The 6,185-nt window shown below is 37.8% G+C and overlaps 4 non-coding genes across 4 annotated transcripts; 2 read left to right on the plus strand and 2 right to left on the minus strand.

Annotated features, from left to right (window-relative positions):
- Positions 1–1,577: 1,577 nt before the first annotated feature.
- Trnav-aac (transfer RNA valine (anticodon AAC)) lies at positions 1,578–1,650 on the minus strand. Its single transcript has one exon. It is a non-coding gene; the product is annotated as a tRNA-Val (tRNA).
- Positions 1,651–1,816: 166 nt separating this feature from the next.
- Positions 1,817–1,888, plus strand: Trnah-gug (transfer RNA histidin (anticodon GUG)). The gene has a single exon. It is a non-coding gene; the product is annotated as a tRNA-His (tRNA).
- Positions 1,889–3,276: 1,388 nt separating this feature from the next.
- Positions 3,277–3,348, minus strand: Trnah-gug (transfer RNA histidin (anticodon GUG)). The gene has a single exon. It is a non-coding gene; the product is annotated as a tRNA-His (tRNA).
- Positions 3,349–3,445: 97 nt separating this feature from the next.
- Trnav-aac (transfer RNA valine (anticodon AAC)) lies at positions 3,446–3,518 on the plus strand. Its single transcript has one exon. It is a non-coding gene; the product is annotated as a tRNA-Val (tRNA).
- Positions 3,519–6,185: the final 2,667 nt, after the last annotated feature.

Consider the following 6,185-nt stretch of genomic DNA (forward strand, 5'->3'; position numbering starts at 1 on the left):
GAGTACGCCATCAAATTGGGCGTCTAATTTTATATAAAAGTTTCTTTGACACCAAATTTCTATCTCATCACCGTTTCAGGCTGCAAATTATTGAAAAACACCTATTTTTTCGCATGCTCAAAAATGGAAGGGGTTGTACCGCCCCTCCGTCACGAGATATCAAAAAACGGACCTCGGATTCGTGATCAGGGACAAAAGTTACCCCTTAGGACAAAATTTCACGCAAATCAAAGAGGGGTCGGGGCAACTTTTCCCAATTTCGTGTGATTTGGAAGAGAATTACCCATTTAGAACAAAATTTTTCATTTTGAAATTTCGTTTTTTTTCTAACTTTGCGGAGTCATTTTTCAGAGTGTAATAATGTTCTTCAAAGTTGTAGAGCAGACAATTACAAAAATTTTGATGTATAAACATAAAGGGTTTGCTTATAAACAATGAATAATAACTTATCTTAAACATTTTTTAAAGTTGGGCTATAGATCAATTTTGGAATTATTTATATAGAAAAAAGAAGAAAATTATTCACACATTTTAAGCCAGATCTCTGGCCTTGCCTCTAGTCCTAGTCTAAAACATGCCATTTTTTTTATAATTAGAGTTGAGAAGTATTTTGCCATTTATGCATTTGATTTGACAAAAACTTTAAATAAAATTTGTACCAACCTAAAAGGATCTTGAATTAGCAATTTTTCTTTCCAAGTCTGCTTAAATAATATTACCCTGAAAATTTTGTGCTAACACAAAACGGATTTCAACAGGTTACGTTACGCCCATGCCCCTTTACCAACTCTGAACTCCACAGCCTCCGCCGAGGGGCGTTCATCAACTCAGTGTAGATCAAACAAAGCTCGTCCAGCTGAAAGCGAAGAGTTTGAGGCACAAAAAGAAAGCACCACCAGAGTGGAAGTGAGAGGGTGGAGAATCGCGGGAGGCAAGAAAAACAATCTTAATCGGATTGATAATCGAAAAGCCAAATATTTAAATTAACAATCCTTTTGTTGGGCAATTTCGCCCCCTCGCCCCGATGGCCTCGAAAGGATTGAAGTCTCTCGCTATCGCGAACGAAGCAAGGATTAGTCGGCCAAGGCAGACCGGGGTCCAAACTATTCCAATTTTAATTGCTTTAATGATCGATCGATTTGATTTATCGATTGATACGATGTAAATAATGTGTACGGCTCGGCGTATGATGGAGCCGATTTGTATGGCCGATCGATTAGTACTAGGTTTAGTTTTTTCTTTCGCTCTCTCTCTCTCACTTTGTATGATCTTCAGCAGAGCTTCTGAGTTGGCCTTTGATGCCGATCAACGCCGGTGCCGGCTGGAAAGGCGAAAAAGGCCCGCGGGATTTTGAGCTTTAATTTACTCGTGTAGCTAATTAAACAAAAAAATTACAGATTGTTAGATTAGGTTTAGGTAAATTAACGGCCGTTTGGAGTTTGCCGACTTTGGCGAACCCCGAGAGAGTGTGGACCAGGGATTGGGTTTTTCCCTTTTAAACAGGAGGAATTTTGAAACTTGTTTGAAGTTGCAAGGTATTACAAAACTTGATATCATCTAAAAACTGGCAAAATATTTGTTTCCGCCCGGGATCGAACCGGGGGCCTTCCGCGTGTTAGGCGGATGTGATAACCACTACACCACGAAAACTGATGATTTATTCGAATTGAACCCCTACGATTTTTGTTTCATTTTGGAAATGAAACGCATTTCGTCTTTCAGGTACACCCAAGTGAAAAGCATCGAAAATTGTTCAAGCTTGACGTTGAAGCCAAAACAAAAAATGTGCTGTACGATGCCTTCCATCTTACATCAAGCCGTGATCGTCTAGTGGTTAGGACCCTACGTTGTGGCCGTAGTAACCCAGGTTCGAATCCTGGTCACGGCACTGTGAGAACTCTTTTTTGAACCTTTATTTTTTTTATTGGACTTCAGAAAAATCCATTCTTCCAAGGAATCAATCCCAGCTACTTGAAATTCAATTATTCCTGAAACAATGTAGCTCGGCGCAGTTAATTCAATTTCACTCAACCCAATTAGCAAATCTGTAGACGCGCTTCGCAGACATTCGAGCTCTCATTCGCGAACGTTAGCGCAAATAACTTCATCAATTCCAGCGGATCACAAATTCCTGCGTTAATGATACGAGATTGGTCCCCTTTGGGTGGAAACTCCCGAGGTGACTGTTCCCAGGAGAAATCCTCGCATGGCACCGAAAATTGACGATCTCTCTCTGGGGAATCATCAGCGCAGATGACATTCCTAAGCTCCACGCGGGATGTTAGGAGGAGATGCCGTTGATCAGACGTTGACATTCCGTCACGTAGAACGTGCTCCAGAAGCCGGTCTGAAGTCGTGGTCGGAAAATTCAATGAGGTTGGAAGCCCGACGGTGATTCATGGCATGTTTTTCTTTGTAACCAATATCTGTTAAATTGAATTTCCGTAAGGCACATGTGGACGCATGATTATCCCTCCACGTCCCTTAGTAATAACATCCTGCGATGCTTCTGTGAGAGTTCTCGCGCGATCGGAAAATTGCCCATTTTCGCATAAACGTGCAGAGCTGTGAAAAAACATGATTAAATATAACCATTAATGAGTACCTTGAGGGATGCGTATCAACCTGAGTCCACCGTATAATCGGCCTCGACGTGGCAGCAGGTAGCCCCACCACGGTCCGGTCTTTGATGAAACTGTGTAAATTTAATTCACTCATTTAGAATTTCATTTAAACCGGAACGATTCCAAGGTGCGGCTCAAGATTGACCCCAAGGGTCCTTCTGGAGCATGGTGTACACGGGCTTGCGGTACCAGCAGTGCGCGCAGTACGATATGATTATAATATTAAAAATTATAAAAATTGACGAAAATTATATGGTAGCCGGAGATGAGGAGTTCAGCTTCCCTGGTGCGGTTTATTATCAATTATGCGAGATCGTCGTACACCTTTTGGATCGAACCAATTTTGACTGAAGCTTCGCTGGTTCCAAAAATATTCCCTTATTTTGGATCGTTGAGGTTAGGTTGCTCTAAAAACGATCGCTTTTTGGCGTAATTTTACGACCTTTTTTCAATTACTTGCCCTTGTCAAGTACGTACTTTCGGAAACTTTATGCCATTTCTTGCCCGAAGCCGAATAGGACTCATGCCTTGATCTGGTTTAATGTGTGCGATGAAAGTTAATACGAGTTGTTCGACAAAGGTGCTTAAAGTTGAGGGTTCTTTTTTTTGGAAAGAGACATCCATAAGGTCTTCAAAAAAATAGTGCACTGACTGCCGTGACCAGGATTCGAACCTGGGTTACTACGGCCACAACGTAGGGTCCTAACCACTAGACGATCACGGCTTATTCAAAAGAGATTAAAAATGGTCATCTTCATCTGAAAATTAGATATTTCTTCGTCTTTTTCATCACACGGCATTAAAACAAATTTAAATCATCAGTTTCCGTGGTGTAGTGGTTATCACATCCGCCTAACACGCGGAAGGCCCCCGGTTCGATCCCGGGCGGAAACATGATTTTTTTTGTCTTCCATCCTCCTTCACGTATTACACTTATCGACTCAGAATTGAATTCTGAGCAAATATCTGTGTGTGTGTTTTTTGTCACTCGAATTTCACAAAAGTTTTAATTAATCAAAAAAGTATAACGACATTTCCCACTGCAAATTTGATTTTGCATCTAAAAATATAGTTTGATATTTATTTTAAAAATATTTTCCATTTTTTATCAAAAATGGAAATCTCTCCAGATTTTGCACCAAAAGATGCCCTTTCCTAGAGTCCTTTAAAACATATAAGGGTCATTCCAGGTCAACTGAATACACTTTTGGACTCGACCTTCACCGATTTGGACAAAACTTGGAGGGAACGTTCATCTATCGATAGTTATCAGAAGTCCTCTATTTTTGACACCGCCCTCTTTTTTGACGATTTTCTAAAAAAATCATAACTTTGCAACTATTTCAGCAAAAGACTTTCTACAGGTTGCATTTTAAAGAAAATTGTCCAAAGAATTCGATAAAAATAAAAGTTTAACCCTTAAATGCCCCCTTATATGTATTATATTTTGAAGTTTTAAGTTTAAAAATTCACTTTGGAACAATTCCTTATATTTTAATTTTTATTATTTTATCACCATCGTGTTCCCCGGAAAATTTTACAAAATAATCAATGTAAAACTCAAACTAAAATGAACTGTTTACGAGAAACAGCATTTTTACTGAAAAAAGTTTGAATTTCACGGCGTGTTTTCTGGGCAACGTTAAGGAGAAAAAATAGTCATCACTACTTTCAAAAGTGTCTTATAGGAAATTTTCTCAGTTTTCCAATGCTTCTAAGAGCGAAATGTTTCATCGGGAAATTTCTGAGATATCATTATTTTAAGTTTTTTCTTTTAAAATCCTTGATCATTTATTGGAAACTTTTAAATAACAGTCCAGGAAACTTGTCAAATGATGTGTTTCATGTGTATTTTACTGATCAAAATGTGCAAAATAAGTCAAGAAACAACTTTGTAGAAGGTTGCAAACCGCTAAACATTTTGAAAATTAAGTTTTTACCGAATTTTTGAATTTATGGGATTTATTCAAATAATAAAATAATAAAACCGTATTGGACACATTCTCCGGCAATGTACACCTTAGGATGAAATTTTGAAAAGCGTGTATGAGCTATTTGGATATTTTTCCTCGATTCTAGACTACTTGAAGCTTCAAAAATCATGGTTTTCATTAATTAAACTTTTGAATATCATTATGTACAAGTTGGTTAAGTTACGCAACAATTCGTGATAAAATCAGCGTTTTAAAACATTTTTCTTAAAACTCCTGGTTTTCAGCGAAATAAAATCCAAAAATTATTCTTTTGATTGCATTTTGTAGGTTTTTAGATGTACTAAACGGAAATGTCATGGATTTGCAGTTTATCTTAAGTTAAGTATTTTTTCAAACTAGTGTAAGTTTACCATTTTATTGCGTTGCAACGTCACGAAAAAGGGACAGTTGTTTATGCCAACAAAAAACTAAACATTCAATCATTTTGATATTTTTGATGCTCTTTGTACTTGGAAAGAGCTTTCAAATGCAACCTAGAGCGACTAAATTGGTTGTCTAGATCCAAAGTTACAACAGGTTTAAGTTTGCGTTGCAACGTCACGAAATTTTAAATCATATTAGTCACATGGCAAAAAAGGTGTATGCGTAGTTGATTGTTGGAGATCAAAGGATAATAAATATTATATATCTATATATATAAAAAATTTCGACGCTTTTGTTCGAACGCGAATCAGTTCAATACGGAGCGTCGTATCGATGTGATTTTTGTTGCGTTGGGTTCGTAAAAGTCCATGGAAGGTTCTTACGCCAAAAATGACAACTTTGGCCACTCTGGAACCGATTCCGGAAAATCTGCAGATTGTATGGAAAAAGTTGCGTAAAATCAAATTTTGATCACAGGAGGCTGAATTAACAAACAAGCAAGAAACGTCAGGAACCAAACAAGGGCAGGACGAAGTTTGCCGGGAAGAGCTTGTGTTTTATATAATGTTTCCGAGTCTATTTACAGAAAAATTGTACATGGGTCATTCACAAATTCCGTCACTTAGGTTTGTAGCAACTCGAAAAAAGTATGTATTTTCACTAGCGTGCCCAGGGTGGGGCAACATGGGGCAGTTGCCCCACCATCCTCGGAAATTTGTTCTAAAATTGGGCAGGGGGTGTCCATAAACGACGAAATTTTCAAAACTCTAATATTTTTGCCCCACCTTCCTTGAGGACCTGGGCACGCTAGTGTGTATTTTATAAAACTTGTTGAGTAAATCAAAATAGATCGATGTTCACAATGGGGAAAAATTCTAAAACTTTCAAAAAAATAATCACCTGGTTACTGGATGGCCCCTTTATGATAAACAGATTTATGTGAGGGTGCATTCTAATACAACGCAACGATTTTTTTTATCGCACACCCTTATGTAGGCCAAATTACGGTGAAATTCACCAAACAATAATAATCACGTGATTCGATTGTTTTTTTTACAAACTTTTGTCACTTTGTTGACAACCCTTACCTAAATAAGTTGTATGCAACGTTTAGTTGTTTGCAATTAAAAATGTTATGTTGCGCAGGTAAACAGTTTTATTATTTCCTCAAATTTAATTTAAAAAGCACAAAAGTCAACAAAAT

Source organism: Culex pipiens, chromosome 2 (assembly GCF_016801865.2).
Source record: "Culex pipiens pallens isolate TS chromosome 2, TS_CPP_V2, whole genome shotgun sequence".
Classification (NCBI taxonomy): Eukaryota; Metazoa; Arthropoda; class Insecta; order Diptera; family Culicidae; genus Culex; species Culex pipiens.